The sequence below is a fragment of the Glycine soja genome, chromosome 15 (assembly GCF_004193775.1).
Source record: "Glycine soja cultivar W05 chromosome 15, ASM419377v2, whole genome shotgun sequence".
Classification (NCBI taxonomy): domain Eukaryota; kingdom Viridiplantae; phylum Streptophyta; class Magnoliopsida; order Fabales; family Fabaceae; genus Glycine; species Glycine soja.
Genome location: NC_041016.1, coordinates 9,695,742 through 9,715,560, shown reverse-complemented (window position 1 = coordinate 9,715,560; position 19,819 = coordinate 9,695,742). Strand labels below are relative to the sequence as shown.

The window sequence follows — 19,819 nt, the reverse complement described above, 5'->3', positions numbered from 1 at the left end:
ACGATTATTTTTATTATAAGTTTAAAATTTTAAATACATGTTATAGATTAATTATTGAAATTATCAATATTTAATAATTATAAAAATCAACAACTTAAATTTTTTAATTAAAGTTTAAAGTTATAACTTATTGTTTCATTTTATTTCAAAATAAGTCGATCTTCTAAAAAAATTAATTAAATATCAAATAAAAAATCTTACTTACATATGATTAATCCTAAAAACACTAACCTGGTTACTTGGTAATATTTCCCACGTTCCTTCCTTCTCCCTTGTCACTTTCTTTCTTCTCTCTTAAGAATTAAGATTATACGTTTGCTATACGTGTTTTAAGGCTAGGATATTGGCCCATGCCATTGGCCCATCTAGGCCCAGGAGTTCCGCCATTTGTAATTTGATGTTATGCTAATTAAATAATCAAGGATAAGATAGAATAACATTCCCAAAAGTGTTTTTTTCTTTCTTGCTGGAAGTTGAAAAAAGTTAGATAATAGTAAGATAAGTATATGATAAACTATTATATTATTTGATGTTATGGATAATTTTTTAAATGTTTATATTTTTCTTTATTTTTTATTACTTATCTTTATTTCTATTTACCTTTTGGTTATCTTTTGTATTTATAAAATAATTATTTCTCTTGGAATAAATATACATAATTTTTTTTTTAATTTTTCTCTTTTCTATTTTTTTTCTCTCTATTCTTGTGCTCCAAGTTATATTTTATTTAATATGTTATCAGCACTATTGTTTTTCCTCTATTGGCATCTCTACCTACAAGAAAAAGTCTTATGGATAATTTTATGAAAGAAAATTATCCTTTTAGAATTCATGTTTCAAAGATTTTCTTTTCTCTCTAATGAAATTATTCATACTATGAGTTTAATTTGGTATTATTATATTATTCATCGTTTGTTTGTAAAAATGTGTTTGAAAGACACTCTCAAATAAAAAAAATCCAAAATAATATTTTTGTAAAAGGTATTGAAAATCTTCTCAAAGAAAAAAATTTAAAGAATTTATTTTTCTCACCAAAAGTAGAAAATAATACAAAATGAAAATTTTCTTTTTTTTCTCACTAGAACTGAGAAATAAAACAAAGGTGAAAAAATAAAACAAAGGTGAAAATAGAAGGAATAATATTTTCTTACTTCTGGTGAGAAAATAGTACAAAAGAAAAAAAATTGATATAATATATTTTGTTTTATCTCCTTAATTTACACTTCTAAAACAATTTTTTTCATTCAGGTTAATCATATAATAACCAGATGTCATCTAAAATACTTGTAAATGACAATAGTACCCTTATGCGTGAATTACAGAAATAAAAAATTAAATTATGTATAAATTTATATCATATGAATAATATAAAGTTTAATAACGGTGAAATCTAACGTGTCATTGCCTTAAGTGAATTAAAATTTAACTTTGTAATGAATGACGGGATCAAATTAAATCCATTAGAAGAAAAAATTGAATAAAATATTAAAAAATCAAATTAAATCAAAATAATAAATTAAAAGAGAAAAAAAAAACTAATTTAACCTTTACTTTTGTAGAATTTAGTCCTCAATCAAATTTGGTATAATCTGTCATTAAATTTATGAGAATTTCTACCGTGTTCTCATTAATTTGGGGCATTGATTTTTCAACCATAAGAATTAAATTGTATTATTATACTATTGTTTTTAATTTTAATGATAATTTGAAGAAGACAAAACTTTATTTTTTTAAAAAATTGTTAGCAAAAGATCAATTTAAAGCAAAAAAACAAACAAATAAATGCATGTCAATTAGTATAATAACAAACAACTCCACGTGACAACAGATTGAGAAAATGATAAAAAAAATCCACAGATTTAAAATATTGAATTCCATTCTTTTTTAAAAAAATATTTTCATTTTACAAATTTTAGGTATTTTATATAATTCTCTTAAGTTATATATGCCAATTTTGTGCTTTGTTAATTTTTATATACAAAAAGTATAATTTTATTTATATAATTTTATACAATTTTAAAATTTTAAGTTTTATTCTTATATTTTTTAAGTCTTTGTATTTTATGAATTTTAAGTATTTTATATAATTCTCTTAAGTTATTATAAAATATATTATAAAAAAGACAATCATTTCCTTATAGAATAGGCCTTATATTAAGGAGAATATACTATTCCTTATTTTTTTATGTTTTTAGCTTAAATTGTAATTAATATTATTTTTAATATCTATTCTAATTAATATTAGACTCAAATATCTTTTTGACCTCTCAAATTTGAGTTAATTTTGTTTATTCTCTCTCAAGTTTTAAAACTATTTTTTAGTCCCTCTAATTTAAAAATAATCTTTTTTTGTACTTATCAGAGATTAAAATGATGATCTAGTAAAAAAAGATTAAAATGATCATTAATTAGGAACCAAAACTGGGTAATTTTTAATTTTTTGAGACAAAAAACCACTTTTAATATAAATTTGAGGTATTAAAAGGAAAATTTTATTCAAATTTTAATAAAAAAAGATATTTAAGTCCTAATATTATTATTATTATTACTTATTGTAATTAATATTATTAATAACTAATGATTATTAGTACTTTGTGTAATTAGTATTATATATGCTAATACTTCTTATCATTAATATTTATAATTAATACTGCTTGTAATTAATATTATTAATAGTGTTAAAAATTATTAAATCATTATCTTCACCAAATAATTATAAAATTTTCTATTTTAAATAAAAAGGCATTCCATAAAAATATTATATTATATATATTTCTAAGTTTTTTTTGTATATTATTAATAATATTAATATTTATTTTAATTATTATTATTCCTAATAATAATTAAAATAAATTTTAATATTATTAATAGTGCTAAAAATCATTGTTATCATTAAGTAATTATAAAATTATATATTTTAAGTATAAATATATTCCATAAAAATTTACTATATTATAAAAATAAAATAAATGTAATATTTAATTATTATTTATTATTAGAAAAATATAATCTTATTTAGTACTTTTATGTGTCATCTCAAAGTGTAGGTAACATTAAATTATTATTATTAATACCTGTTGTAATTAATTTTAGGCTTAAATTTTTTTGGTCTCTCTAATTTAAAAATAGATTTTTTTTTATTTCTTCTATTTTTAGAATAGCCAATTTTCAAACAAAATGATCAATAATTGGGTCCAAAAACAAAAAGTGGGCAACTTTCAAATAAGGGGACAAAAATTCATTTTTAATTTAAATTTGAGGGACCAAAAGAAAATTTTGCCCAAGTTTAAAGAATAAAAAAGATATTTAAGTCTTAATTATATTATTAATATTTCTTATAATTAACAATATTATTAATTAATTACTTTTAATATATGCTGTATTATAAGCCTATATAAGAAATTTGAAATTTAATTATTAATTTTTAATAATATATCATCTTATTTAGTATTTTTATGTTTTTATCTTAAATTTTAATAAATATTATTATTAATATTTCTTGCAATCAATATTATAATTAATGCTTATTGTAATTAATATTAGACTTAAATGTATTTTTGACCTCTTTATTTTTAAAATTATGTAATTTTGGTCTTTTTATTTTAAAATAAAGACATTTAGTTTTTATACTTTTTAAATTCCACAATTTTAGTTTCCTCATTTTAAATAAAGACATTTAATCCTTCAATTTTATAAAATTCATAATTTTAGTCCTTTCATCCAATTCAAAAAGTATTGATCAAGAATAAATTAATTTGATGTGACACCAAATAATTTGTTTAATACTTCATAGCCAATGTTAATATCTGTCAATGCTTTCCATTTGAAGAAAGGACTCAAATTGAAGATTTTACAAAATTAAGAAACTAAATATCTATATTCTAAAATATGAGACTAAAATTATAAAATTTAAAATATAAGAGAACTAAATGTTTTTATGTTAAAATAGGGGATTGAAATTACAAATTTTGAAAAATAGAAGGATCAAAATTACATTTAAGTCTTAATATTATTATTAATACATTATGTAATTAATATTATTATTAATGTCTTTTATCTATGTATGAAACCAAGGATTTCAAAATGGATCTGAATCCTATGAGTACCCACAAAAGTGTTTGTAAGTTGGAAGAATAATTACTTGCTTATTGAAACAAAGGATAAGGGTAGATATTTATCCATTTTTGTGGGGATGGATGCATGTATGAGTGTTATAGTATTCATCCTGTCCTGTCTCACTCATGTCATATATATATATATATATATATATATATATATATATATATATATATATATATAGTTAAAATATGTTACTTAAGTAAATAATTTATATTATACATATATTTCTTTTGTAATATATTTTTTATGTGAGACCTTTTATTCTGGGACAGTGAAATATGACCATGATTTTGATTTGTAAATTTTATATTAACACTTTTATGTTGAGACATGAGATCAATATTATCCACATACTTTCAAATAGTATTTTGATTTTGAATTGACTTGTAAATCTCTAATATTATTTTGTATATTATGATTGTATTAGATTTAACATATATTATATTTGTTTCGCTCTATTTAAGAATAATAAATTTATATATGTATATTGTCATCACATATATCTAAGTTTAATTTATAGGTTTTGTTAAGCAATTAAAGCACTAATATTAAGAATAGATTTGTTGAATGATTATATTTGGAATGCTGTTTATTTGTAAGTTAAATTTAAAAGAATTTTGTGAAGTAAATAAAAAAATAATAAAATGATAGAACCTCAATACAAAAAGAATTGTATAATACTATTATCCAATGATTACTCCACTAATTTAGCATCAATTATCCATTTTGAAAAATCACTTCAAGTCTTTGAAAGAATACAAAGATAGCAAGAAAAAGAGAGAGAAGATGATAGAACTAAACAAATTAAAATAACAATTCTATGTATACAATTTTAAAATATTCTATCCGTTATAACTTAGAAGTAAAAATCAAACATATAATTTTAATTAGTTTTATTCTTTCCGTTGCAATTTTATAGGCACTTAAAATAAGTAAATTTGTCTTTTGATTTCTTAATTTAAGAGGTAACCGTGCATGTATCTAGGGGAAAACAATTCTTAGGTTAGATTTTATTTATTTTTCAATCGAACTCTGAATTAATTAGAATTTGTTTCTTCTTTCTTACAATGAGTCGATGGATTACAAAAAAAAATCAATTACCATTCAAAATCTGAAACAAACCAATTAATAATTATTATAATAATCAATTATACAATGGTACATGCTATTCCAATTATAATCACTATTAATGGTAATAATAGTCTGCGAGCAATCCCTTTTTTTGGGTCTGTAGCAATTATCTATAATTAAGAGAAATTATAATATTACATTTTTTTTTACTGAATAGACTATAATATTACATAGTAACTAGTATATTGGAAAAAGAACGGGAACCTAAGACTGTGGCCTAACGTCTCACTCTGTACACGGTCCGGTGGAGTTGTGGTCCTCCCTAATTGGTCAAATGCCCCTATTAAGTTCTTTCAAAAAATGCAATGACTAAACGGATTAATGGTCCCAACTCCCTCATTAATTTAGCATTAAGCAGGGATATATCTTGAGACCACATTGAAACTATGAAAGCCTTTTTAATCTTTTGGGTCCACCGTAATTTCCCTATTTACAGCTACACATTTATATATAATTAATGAGAGCTAATTAGAATTTATTTTATTTGCTTGAAAGATTAATTAGAGTAACAAAGTTAATTAATTTGAGGTCCACAATGTTGAGAGTAACATTTGTGATAAAGCTAGCTAACTTGGGATTAATTAGTACTCACATGAAGTAAAATATATTATGTTGCTTAAAACAAGAAGTAAAATAAGGCCTTTTGTCTTATCTTAGTAAAGTTGTTTTCGCTTAATTATTAAATTGTTACTATAGTTTAAAGGATGAAACATGCTTACAACGGCTAGAGTTAGTTTAATCATATCCATTGATGGACACTGAACAAATTTTTCTATTATATTAAGTACTGTTTGATGGTAATGGAGTATGAGTTTCCTGATCACATTTGTCCATATTTGATCCAGCTTTGGTTATGGGAGAAACGGACCCAGCATCAAACGCTCACTGCAACTCTGGCCTTGTCTTATTGAATGGTTTTGGCCTCGTCTGGAAATTGATCACACTAAGTCGTTGACCCTTTTGCTAGCATTGTAGTGCATGTATTAATAATAAAATTAATTAAACTAATTGTGCTAATCAATTTAAAATTGTAATCATTAAAGCTTACTTAAAGTCTGCACAGTAATATAAAAAAGCATTAAGTTTCAACAAAGGAAATTTGACAGAGACACACCTCATGTTACATGTAACTGAAGGATGAAAAAATGTGATGGGAAATTTGAAATGAGAAGTTGTCTGTGTGGGGAGAGGGATTCACCTTTTCCAAGGGAAGAAAATCCAAAATAGACTACCTGTAAAACCCAGGCAGCTTTGGCTTTATCTGATGGAACTATTTGTTACAACCAAGGCTTGGTTGCCGCCTTTGCCAATTAGTGGACCCTTAATTTCCCCTCACTTCTGTCTCCTTAAATACCCCATAGGATCATTGGCTAAAGAAGCAAAAACTAGGGAGACTCACTTGAAGCTCCCATAGAGAAAAGTCATTTTGTGTCAAGCAAAAGAAGCAGATAATTATTCCCCTCCTCTTACTCTTTTTGTCCCTCTGATGTATAATTAAGGGTATGTAGCTCTTGATTATGCTGTCAAATGGGACCATTTTCTTTTCTGTCTCAACTCATCACACACACGTGAGTGAGAGTATATTGCTAGCTCTTGATAATATTTGTCAGTCTTGTCTAGCTTGTGTATGCGAGTTTAATTGTATATCCTACAACTTTATGCCTTTTGGAGTTGGGTTTTGATTTACTTCATTGTTTTGATGATGCAGATACTTGTCAAGTTCAAGCTGATGCTCCTTGGTGGATGTTGTTATCCACTCTGATTGGAGAAATGATGTGCTTGCCTGGCTCCCTGAATGCCATGTAAGAAGCTTGTCAAAAAGAATTGACAGCCTTTTTATTTGGCATGAGGGGAGTCATGCAGGCTATTTAGTCACCCAATCAGATATGAGGAGATCCATCAGGAAGTACAAGCCTTTTCAGTACATTGAAATCATGTTGGCCAGGTTTGTCACTGTTTTTCATAGTGCCATGTTGTGGTCAGTTGCTGCTAAAACACTACAGCAAATGGATAATAGAGATAACAAGTTTAATTCAGCTGTGAACAAGTATGTGAAATCAAATTCTGGATATTGACCAGAATGAGAAATGATTCAACTGCTGCAAGCTCAATTCTATAACACATACTATCCAAGTCATTTGATCAGTATCAGTGTTATAGGCAATTAATATAAGATGATCAAATATGTAAAGTTCACATTCTCTCTTTCTTTCTCTTGAAGTGAAACAAAATTTCATGTCACTATTATACTTTGTCTACTACATGTTATTTGGAAGGTTCTATACTTCCATGTTTCTTTTTCTTACCTTACATATACTCCACAGCCTCCAACTGCCCTAGCTACTGCATGAAACTCAGCTGCATCATGGAGACTCTAGAAAATGTCGTTGAAAGATTTAATCAGATTCTGGATACAAGTTTATATAGTGGATAAAATATTGAGGATGCCATAGCATACATAGAACATGTCCCAATCTGGTACAACAATTTCACCAAAGAATATGCTGTTGAAAGCTACAGCAGCTATATGTAGACACTGAGTTGTGGGGGTTTTCAGATAATAATCATCAGATGTTCGTGTGATTGCACTTTGTTTTGAGCTGTCAAATTCAATGGGGCAACATCATTATCTCAAGGGAATAATTCATTAAAGTAGAAGAAATTGAAACAGTACTGAAAAGTATACTAGAGGAATCCTACCAAAAAGTGCATGCTCACATGAATGATCTTTACAAGTCTTACAGTTACTGTTGAAATTACACTAGAAGGAGTAGGGAGACATTGTGCAAATAAATACTAACAATTTATTGGCGTACTATGCATGATTCATTTCTTAATGTACAAAACAGATATTACTGATTCTTAATGCCTAAGTATCGATATAATTTGGTAGAAGTCAGTGCTTAAAGCCTTAATGTACTGGTAAATGGAGTCTGCGTTATGACCATGCAGTAGATTATGCTATTGTCCTGAAAGTTAGATGATATGGACTTTTCAAGCTCCTGTTGGAAGTGTCTAGTAAGAATAACACGACCACCTAGACCACTTGAAATTGTTTCCAGTATGTTCTGAACATCAACCTTAACTCTATCAATGTTTTGAGAGACAAGATAACTGTGTAGATCATCATAAAAGTCTGAAATTTTAGCTGGATCAATGACACTGATACCGTACTTCTCCATGACACCGATATTGTTTGAAACACATATAGAGGAAGTATAAATCAAAATTAACAAAGATACTAATAGTTGTAAATTTGTTGTCTCCTATATATTTCAATAGCTGAGCTACTTCACTAGATTAAATGGATGGTCTGCAATATTCATGAAAACAGCATTTAGGGACTGGGATGTAACTGATGCCGGGTCTCATACAAAATTCAGAGAGAACTCTATTTCACAAACAAAAAGAACAAGAATAGAAAGAAAAAAAGGCAACTACACTTTATCAGGAACAATTGGCTTTATATTTTCTTTTCATTTCATTTCCTATTTCTTAGCTAAGTTGGCTCATATATATAGGCTTTGCTTTTGCCACAACTGACATCCATTTTCCTATTAAGTGAAGTCATTTGACTCCATACTTAATCTCTGTTGATATATCATAAATTGATATAAGTGATTGTTTAGGTACTTAGGATCTCATATTGCAAGTAAAGGACTCTCAATAATATCACTTTCTCACTTCCTTGGATTGCAGAGTTGATGCCTAATAGACTGAGAAGATGTTGTAACCGGATGGTCCGTGTGTATTGTTAGAGGAACGGAGTTTTAAAGGGAAAAATGGATAATATTTAAATATGCTGAAGTCTTTACCACTTTCAACACAAATCTCAAGTTCATTAGATGAATTTCCTTGCAAGCTGCTTCTAAATTCACCATCTAGAACTGGCAAGAAAATGAAATATGAATTATGCTCCTTGGATGATTGTGAATTTCCTTCCCTTGCTTCAATGAGAAACATCTGAGTTCAATAGGAATATCTCTCCCTTAGTTTCCTACTCGCAGTATCATCCACCAAATTTTAAATCTGTATAGGAACAGTAATCTGACATCCTTGCATCACTCAAAACAAATCTTCGAAAACTTTTATTGCATTTGCATTATAAGCAGTTTCATAGGCAGACTTAGTAGAATAATTTATCAAGAGTTCTGGTTGACATACAAAGACCCAGAGACGAGTAGTGGCTATTGGATTCCTAATATAATGTAGCCGAGCAGTTTTTAGATAGACATTTTTTTTTCCATTTGCTGTAAAAAACAACAACAGTGTGGTTTGTCATTGTATTCAGGGCTTAAACAAAAGCAAAATGAACATCAACAACTTCTAACAGCTCCTAGCAGGCATGCCAAATATAGGGTGGAGTAGTCATTTTCACTATTGAAGTTGCTATTGCCTTCTTAGTGTGAATTAAGAACCTGAATCCATTATACTTTCAGGCTTTTACAAAAGCAACTTTAACTTCTTTTAGAAGAAAGCAACACAAATAATCGAAAGAATATAGACAAAGAGGTAAACAGTTCATATGTTATGTTTATATCTAATCGTTGAATTTGAGTGCATTTGGAAACATTCATCCTTATTTTCTTTAATTTTGTCATTTGGAACTTGTGATGTGCGTTTTTGTTTATTTATTTGAATTTTAGGAAGTTTACCCATGAAAGGCTTGACATGAGAGACTTGGAAAAGCAAAGGAATGATAACAAGCATTGGAACATGAAGACTACAAATCAAAACTAGAGGCAACCATGATTACTAGGACACCTTAAATTCTCAACTCGAGACATCCAAGGGAAATCTGCTGGTCGTACGACAGTCGTGGAGTGTGATAGATTTTAGTTTTCATTAGTTATTTTTGTCTTTTAACTGTTTTAGGCTTGGACCCTTTTGATACCTTGAATATAAATAGATCTTTTAGGACTGAAACCTATGGGGGGCAATCGTCTTCTTCTCCTTCTTCCTTCAGTTTGAATGTTTCTTCTTTATTTTACTTTCTCTGTGACCATGTTTGACTAATCTCATCATTCTAGAATTGGTACTTAGTTAGCCCTTGATGACTATTGTTCGTTTTAATTGAATTGCGTTTGTGTTTAATTTCTGATTTCCTTTCTTATAATGCTTTATTATGTTAATAGATTACCCATCTCTTTAGATAACTTTAGTTGTTTAGGGAAGAACTGAAACTACAAGAAAATTGTGGATTAGCGACGGATCTCTTTAGATAATCTTATTACTTAACAACAGCTTAGACTAGTATTCTATTTTAGGCTAAAATTATATTCGAAAAATACAATAATCAATGGATATGGAAACAAAATTGAATGGCTTAAGTTGATGTTTCACATGGGAAAGAAATTGATTAGAGTAATATTACTCCTAGTTAATGAAAAAAAAGCTAAAATTAGAAAATTCTATTGATTAAAGGAGTAATATTAGAGATTTAAATGGAATATTCAAGGATGTATTTCATTAATTATAGAAGTTATATAGGAATTATAACAATTAATATAAATATAAAAAAATCTATTAAAAATAAATTCTACAATAGTACTTGTGCTTAAATTCATTTTAATTTCTTATCTGCAAAAAACATCATTTTACTTATGTCTTTAAATTAATAAACTAATATTAATAAAATATTATTTGAAATATTATTAAATGTATAATTTTAACTTTTATCACTCTTAGTTTAATAGATAATTTTATAATAAATTATCTTAACTTAATTTATTTTAAATTAATTTAGTTAATTTACTAATTAGTTTTCTCTTTAGTAAAAAAATGAATTCTTTGAATATTTGTGAAAGCCAAAAAAACTAAAAAGTACCACATAACCAATAGATATAGTGGTAAAATTTGTTGACTTAAGAAGTTATTTCACGTTAAAAAAAGTTGAATAGAGTAATAATGATTATTATAAGAAAATGAAAAAATAATTAAAACTAAAAAACAGTTAATTAAAATGAAAAATTAAATAATTTAAATCTCATAATAGAAGGGTGAAACTCATTCATTGAAGAAGTTAAATAAAGATGATAACAATTTACTTAAAACTTTGAGTTGTAAAACTTCTATTCCTCTTACTTTTTCAATTATTTAAACATTTTAAATATTTACTCTTTTATCTACTTTGGATGTACATTTCACGCACTATTATCATAATTAGCAAAACAATTTCTCTCAATTATATATAACTATTTTTTTTATTTGTACATATTTACTTTCTCTCTTATAATAAGTGTATTAGGTTTTTTTTATATATTTTTCATGTGAAGTGTCTTAGGTTTTGTTACATAAATCAAGAAAAATTATATTAATTAATAAATGGAATAGTATAATAATTTTAGGAAATTAACCTTATTGTTCTTTGCTATAAATAATAGATAAACCACACAAACATTCTAAAATATATATTATTAGGGTTATAAATGGAAGAAATAACTAATATTACTTTCAAAATTTTAAAATGATACTTATTTTAGAATTTATTTTTTCTTTTAACTTGACACTTATTATGGCAGAGGGAGAATAATGAATGATTTTCTCAACTGCATGTTTGCATATTCCTTTTAATCAACTCTGTTGTATTTCTTTTTCACTAAATCGAAATTTAATAGTTTTTAAAATTTGTAAATAATTACAAATAATCTTATGCCTCAACTTAAATTATAAATTGTAAATCTAAAGTATAATTTATTTTATTTATAATATATATACAGTTATAGAAATAAAAATATTTTTGCTATAAAAAAGACAAAAAATATTTTGTCACAATAGTATGTGTGTGTGTGTTTTAATGCAAAATAGTGTTAAAATATATCATTATATATATTCCTTAGTAATTAAAAAATTAGATATTTTAAGTATAAATATATTTTATAAAAATATTTCTATTTGATATTTTTTTTACTGGAGAAGTCTATTCGATAGTTAATATTAGACAATAATTACGAGATTTGTTTTTTAAAATTACATTTAATAATTCACATTGTTATTAAATACTTTGAGTACTTTCTGTATTAAATACTAGTCTTTAGAATATGCACAAGAGATGTTTTTTTTTAAAGGAAGATTTTTTTAAAGTTAGGCTTCTATGATAATAATTGGTTAGATTATAATTTATAACTAATTTATATATTTTGCATACATTTTGAAAATGAATGTTGTAATAAAAGATATTATAGAATTATTTTTTCAAAAACAATTATATGCAAAAAAATATTTAATTATTTAAATTTATTACCTTTAATTGGTTAATATATATATTATTTAGTTAAAAAATTATAATTTCTTCATTTAATCATTATATATAAAATAAAATTGATTTATTTTAAAATATTAATCTAAAATAATTTCAATAATTATATAAAAAGTATTATATTTTTTATAGGTATAGAAACATATTATATTTTTATATAATTAACAATTTCAACTGATTAAATTGAAATCTTACATATATAAGGTAAAATATTTTTAGTGCTTTAAAAAATTTAACTTTTAGCTTTAGTCTTTCTAAATCGAACAATGGATAATTTTTTTTCGAGAGACTAAAATTAAAATTAAATTTTTTTAAAAGAATGAAAATATATTTTACCCACCGGCATGCCAGCTGAGACACACAATTCATGAGCATACTAAAATCTTTTATATAATTTTGTTTATTTTTAATTATATAAGACATATAATTTGCTAAATATATGATATTAATGATAATTACAAATTAATAGTTTTCAAAATATTATCAAACTTGTACCCAATAGAAAATTATATAATAAATGAAATAATAATTATAAATTAATAACTTTTTTTTCATTTTTCACATATGATATTGTTGTTTTTAAAAAGAGGAAATTATATTCACACCCTTAAAATTTGATTAAATTGCACAAAGCACCTATTTTGTTTTACCTGCCTGCCCGCTCACTCACATGATATTAATGATAATTACAAATTAATATTTTTTGAAATATTATCAATTTTGTACCTGTAGATAATTACATATAATAAATGAAATGATAATTATAAATTATTACCTTTAGTTTTTCCTCACATACCATATTGTTATTTTTAAAAAGAATAAGTTATACTAACATGTACCTCCTAAAAAAAAGGGTTATATCAACACCACTTGAAATTTGGTGATTTTTTTATTTATAGGAATTAAAGATAAGTACTAAAGAGTTTATAATACTCACATATTTTATCCTCAATTTTCTTTATAAAAATTAAAAATAAGTATTAAAGAATTTATAACACTCACATATTTCACTCTCAACCAATCAAGCTTGATTTCCTTAAAATTTTGTGAGATTTCACATACCTTATTTTTTTTTCTAGCCCTCGCCCCTCGCTATACTATCCCTTAATTATTTGAAAAATATTGTATCATGTTCCCATATTAGGAAAATTGTTGTAAATATTAAAAAAATAAAAAATATTTGTGCTATCTTTCAAAACTTCAAGGGATATAAATGTAATTTATTCTTTTAAAATTAAAATTCATAAATAATATAATAAATGAATACATAATAATCAATAAATAATTAATACACATATTTAAATGCTCAATAAAGACAGCTTTAAAATTCACTATCTTCACCCATTATCTAATAATAAAAAATAAATGATTTTATAAAGTGCACATTAAAAACCTACTCTCTAATAAATGTCATACTAATTAATACCATTTATTAAATAAATGAAAATAAATTAACTAAAAAATGTCTAAAATATCTTAAATTTGGACGAAAAAATATGCCAAATATTTCCTTTTTTATTATATGCTGTAAAAGACTTCAAATTTAATTATTATTTTTATTATAAGATATAAGCTTATTTAGTATTTTTTATGTTTTTATCCTAAATAGAAATTTATATTTTTTAATTAACGTTTTTTTTGTAATTAATATTATTAATAATGTTTTTTTCACGGAAATATTATTAATAGTGTTAAGAATTATTATTATCACTATGTAATTATAAAATTAGATATTCTAAGTATAAAAATATTCCATAAAAATAATATATTATAAATATATATGAGAAATTTCATATTTAATTATTATTTTTTAATAATTTCTCGTGTCTTTAATATAAGACACTTACAATAAAATTTCACAAGCCAATAAAAATACGTAAATTAGTTAGTTTATTGATTTTTTTTTAAAATATTACTGGTGTATCAATTTCATTCTTCTTAATAATCACACAAATTATTAATATTACTTTTAGTTAATATTAGGCTTAACTATCTTTTTTTAAGGAAGCTTTAAATATTTTCTAGTCCCTTAAATTTGGGTTAGTTTTTTTTTGTCCCTCAAACTTAAAAATATTTGTTTAGTTTCTCTAATTTGAAAATGGAAAATCTTTGGTCCTTATCAAGACTAAAAAGATCAATAGTTAGGAACTAAGTGTGGGCAATTTTTACATTAATAAAAAAACTTATAATTTAAATTTTTGGGACCAAAAGTAAATTTGACCCAAAATTCAAGAATTTTTTTTAAGTCTTAATATTAATAGTAATACTAATACTTCTTCTGATTAATATTATTATTAATCCAGTAAAAATATTACTAATAATAATTTGTGTAATTAACATAATTATTAATACTTGTCTTTAATATTAATATTTAATATTTATTGCATTTAATATTATTATTAATACTTCTTGTCATTAATATTTCAATTTAATATTTATTGCAATTAGTAATATTATTAATATTAATATTTATTTTGTTTAATATTATTCTTAATAATTCTTGTAATTAATATTATCAATAGTGTTGAAAATCATTGTTATCATTAAGTAATTATAAAATTATATATTTTAAATATAAATGTATTCCATTAAAATTTACTATATTATAAATATATATAATAAAACTAATATTTAATTATTATTTATTAATAATATAAATCTTATTTAGTACTTTCATGTTTTTATCTTTAATTGTATTTAATACTGTATTATATTATTATCTGTTGTAATTAATTTTAGACTTAAATATTTTTTTGTTCCTCAAATTTAAAAGTATTTTTTTAATTCTTCTAATTTGAGAATAGCCCATTAAAAAAAAGGATCAGTAATTAGAACCAAAAAGTGGAAAATTTTCAAATAAGGGGAAAAAATCATTTTTAATTTAAATTTGAGGGATCAAAAGTAAATTTGCCCCAAATTTAAAGAGTTAAAAAGATATTTAAGCCTTAATTATATTATTAATACTTCTTATAATTAAAAATATTATTAATTAATTACTTTTGATATATACTGTATTATAAGGCTATATAAGAAATTTCAAATTTAATTATTAATTTTTAATTATATCATCTTATTTTGTATTTTTATGTTTTTATCTTAAATTTTAATAAATATTATTATTAGTATTTCTTCCAATTAATATTATTATTAATGCTTCTTGCATTTAATATTATTATTAAATGCTTCTTGTATTCTTGTGCTTAATATTAAAATTAATGTATTGTGTAAGAGAGAGAGAGAGAGAGAGAGAGAGAGAGAGAGAGAGAGAGAGAGAGAGAGAGAGAGAGAGAGAGAGAGAGGAGAGAGAGAGAGAGAGAGAGAGAGAGAGAGAGGAGAGAGAGAGAGAGAGAGAGAGAGAGAGAGAGAGAGAGAGAGAGAGAGAGAGAGAGAGAGAGAGAGAGGAGAGAGAGAGAGAGAGGAGAGAGAGAGAGAGAGAGAGAGGAGAGAGAGAGAGAGAGAGAGAGAGAGAGAGAGAGAGAGAGAGGAGAGAGAGAGAGAGAGAGAGAGAGAGAGAGAGAGAGAGAGAGAGAGAGAGAGGAGGGGGGGGGGGGGGGGGGGGGGGGGGGGGGGGGGGGAGAGAAGTTACGCTGAACAACTTGGAGGGACACTAAAAAGAAACCTTATTTTCTGGATCTTAAAGCACAGGTATACGTTATAACAAATTAAAAGAGGGTGAAGTAATAATATCTGAGAGAAGAAAAATTATCATAATTAAAGTGCTTTCTACACAACTTTGCCAATTGCTACCCCAACCATGGTTGCATTTTGCCCACATGGACAAATGCATATGATATGAGTCATGTCTTTGAGATATAGATTGATGTGTTCCCTTATGTGGAGTTGTGGTCCCTAATTGGCCAAGTGCCCTTATTAAATTCTTTCAAAAATGAAATGACTAAACGGATTAGTGGTCCCAAACTCCCTCTTTTAGCATTAAGCAGGGATATATCCTGAGACCACATTGGAACTATGAATGCCTTTAGATCTCTTGAGTCCACAGTAATTTCCCTGTTCACAGCTACACATTTATATATAGTTACTGAGCTTATTAGAATTATTTTATTTGCTTGAAAGATTAATTATAGTAACAAAGTTAATTACTTTGAGGTCCTCAATGTTGAGAACAACATTTGTGACAAAGCTAGCTTGGGATTAATTAGTACTCACATGAAGTAAAATATATTATGCATAAAATAGTTAGCTGAAAACAAGAAGTAAAATAAGGCCTTTTGTCTCATCTTAGTAAAGTTCTTTTCACTTAATTATTAAATTGTTACTATAGTTTAAAGAATGAAACATGCTTACAACGGCTAGTTAGTTTAATCATATCCATTGATAGACACTGAACAAATTTTTCTATTATATTAAGTACTGTTTGATGGTGATGGAGTATGAGTTGCATGATCACATTTGTCCATATTTGATCCAGCTTAACGGACCCCAGCATCAAACTCAGTTAAACGCTCACTGCAACTCTGGCCTTGTCTAGCTTATTGAATGGTTTTTTCCTCGTCGATCTGGAAATTGATCACGCTAAGTCATTGACCCTTTTGCTAACATGCTAGTGTATTGTTAATAAAATAATTAAACTAATTGTGCTAATCAATAAAATTGTAATCATTAAAGTTTAATTAAAGTCTTTAGAGTAATTAAAAAAAAGCATTAACTTTCAATAAAGGAAATTTGACACATAAGACACACCTCATGTTACATGTAACTGAAGGATGAAAAAATGTGATGGGAAATTTGAAATGAGAAGTTGTTTGTGTGGGGAGAGGGATTCACCTTTTCCAAGGGAAGAAAATCCAAAATAGACTACCTGTAAAACCCAGGCAGCTTTGGCTTTATTTGATGGAACTATTTGTTGCAACCAAAGCTTGGTTGCCGCCTTTGCCAATTAGTGGACCCTTAATTCTTCCCTTAATCTCCCCTCTTCTTTCAAGGATTTTTCTCTTGTCTCTCTCCTCACTTCTGTCTCCTTAAATACCCCATAGGATCATTGGCTCCAGAAGCAAAAACTAGAGAGACTTACATAGAGAAAAGTCATTTTGTGTCATGCAAAAGAAGCAGATTAATTATTTCCCTGCTTTTTGTTGGCCTCCTCTTACTCTTTTTGTCCCTCTGATATATAATTAAGGGTATGTAGCTCTTGATTTTGCTGTCAAATGGGACCATTTTCTTTTCTGGGACCATTTATTTTCTCTGTCTCAACTCATCACACACACATGTGAGTGAGTGTATATATTGCTAGCTCTTGATAATATTTGTCATTCTTGTATAGCTTATACCCAGTGTGTATGCGAGTTTAATTATATATCCTACAACTTTATGCCTTTTGGAGTTGGCTTATGATTTATTGCATTCATGATGCAGATACTTGTCAAGTTCAAGCTGAAGCTCCTTGGTGGATATTGTTATCTACTCTGATTGGAGAAATGATGTGCTTGTCTGACTCCTTGAATGTCATGTAAGAAACTTGTTAAAAAGAATTGGTAACCTTTTTGTTTGACATGAAGGGAGTCATTTAGGTTATTTAGTCACTCAATTAGAATTAGATATGAGGAGATTCATAAAGTTTTGGTCATTAAGATTGCTATCTATTTTAATCGGTGAAATGATAGGTTTCTCCGACTTCTTCCATGCAATATAGGAAGCTTTTCAAAAGAAATTGACAATCTTTTTATTTGACATTTGGGAAGTCAAGCAGGCTAGTCAGGTTACTCAGTCAGACATAAGAAAAGTCATGCAAGTTTTGAGGATGTACATTGTTATCAATTTTGATTGGTGAAATGATGTGTTTGCCTGGCTCCCTGCATGCCATGTAAGAAGCTTGTCAAATGGAATTGACAACCTTTTTATTTGGCATACAGGGAGTCAAGCGGGCTAATCAACTCACTCAATTAGACATGAGAAGGATCAGGTAAGTTTTGATGATACATATTATTATTTACTTTAATTGGTTAAATAATGTGTTTGTAAACACTTTTTGTACATCATGTAAGAAACTTGTCAAAGAAATTAATCGTCTTTTTATTTTATGTATGTATATATAGAGGTTAATAGATCAATCAAATCATTCAATTAAACATGAGAAGTGTCACATAAATTTTGATGATGTAGATCATTATCTACTTTGATTGATGAAGTGACATGTTTGTTTGGTTTCCTGTGCTCCATATAAGAAGCTTGTCAAAAGAATTTGACATTCTTTTTATTTGGTGTATGAAGAGTAAGTGAGCTAGTCAAGTTACTTAATCAAACATGAGAAGAACCATGTAAATTTTGATGATGCAGATTGCATGCTTCGGTCATGATGATGTTTATTTCAGGAATCAGTTTCTATATATGCTTGATAAAGATCACCTTGCACCATTTTCTTGTACGTTGTTGGAAACGTGTACAGCATGGCATAAATTTCATTTCCCACTTACTTTTCTTTTGTCATAACTTTACAGGAGATAAACTTTATAGTCATCTACAACTGTTTATTTGATCTTTGCTCCTGTGAAGTCTTATACATACAGAGACGCGGATAATAAGCTGCTTTTGGAAGAGAAGAAAATGTGCATGCGGAAAATGCAGTGCAGTTACGATATGATATACCGTGTACTGGGGTGGAGAAATTGTGTGGACAAGAAAGAGTTCAAATAAAGCCAAAGTTAATGATGGAGTTAGTAGTGAATGTGGTCGTGGAATGCTCCCATCCTCTGAACCTGCCACTGTATTAGATTGATATATTTTGTATACAGTGACATTTACTTTGTGCAAGGTGTGATGTCACAATCTTATTGCCTAGCTATATATGAGCTCCTTCATTTTATGTCTAGATAATTAAGTTCTAAACTTGGTCCTAAGTTCATAGCATGACTATGTAATGTGAATGATAGCATTATATATGTAATTAATATACGTTTTAAGTAAGTTTTAAGGTGTACTTGGTTGACGAAAATAATATGAAACAAAATTATTGACTCAAGTCATATCACTCACATACACATCAATTTTAGTTTTAAAAAGACTAGTGTGTGACCCTGGTGGACATGTTTTTGTAGCCAAGTTTGACACGGCGAGATGGTGACCGATCTACAGGCATAATACAAAAAAGTAGGTTTGCGTAATAAAAGAAGAAAAGATGGCCGGCAACGTTCAAGGTAAAAAAAAAAAAAGTTAAAGAAAAGATGGAATGTTAAAGGAGAAAGTTGGAGAATGGAGTGAAAATGAAAGGTGGTAGAAATTAGACTTCAATTTTTTTTTAATAAGAGGCTCAGTGTCAAGAAAAATTTGGTGAGTGAAATAAACAAATTAAAATAT

The 19,819-nt window shown here is 26.5% G+C and overlaps 2 long non-coding RNA genes across 2 annotated transcripts; both read left to right on the top strand.

Annotated features, from left to right (window-relative positions):
• The first annotated feature begins 6,427 nt into the window (after positions 1 to 6,427).
• Positions 6,428 to 10,344, top strand: LOC114387561. Its single transcript, XR_003661348.1, has 2 exons — positions 6,428 to 6,818; positions 6,959 to 10,344. It is a non-coding gene; the product is annotated as an uncharacterized LOC114387561 (long non-coding RNA).
• Positions 10,345 to 17,275: 6,931 nt separating this feature from the next.
• Positions 17,276 to 19,429, top strand: LOC114387812. The gene is made up of 3 exons (XR_003661415.1): positions 17,276 to 17,646; positions 17,882 to 18,428; positions 18,964 to 19,429. It is a non-coding gene; the product is annotated as an uncharacterized LOC114387812 (long non-coding RNA).
• Positions 19,430 to 19,819: the final 390 nt, after the last annotated feature.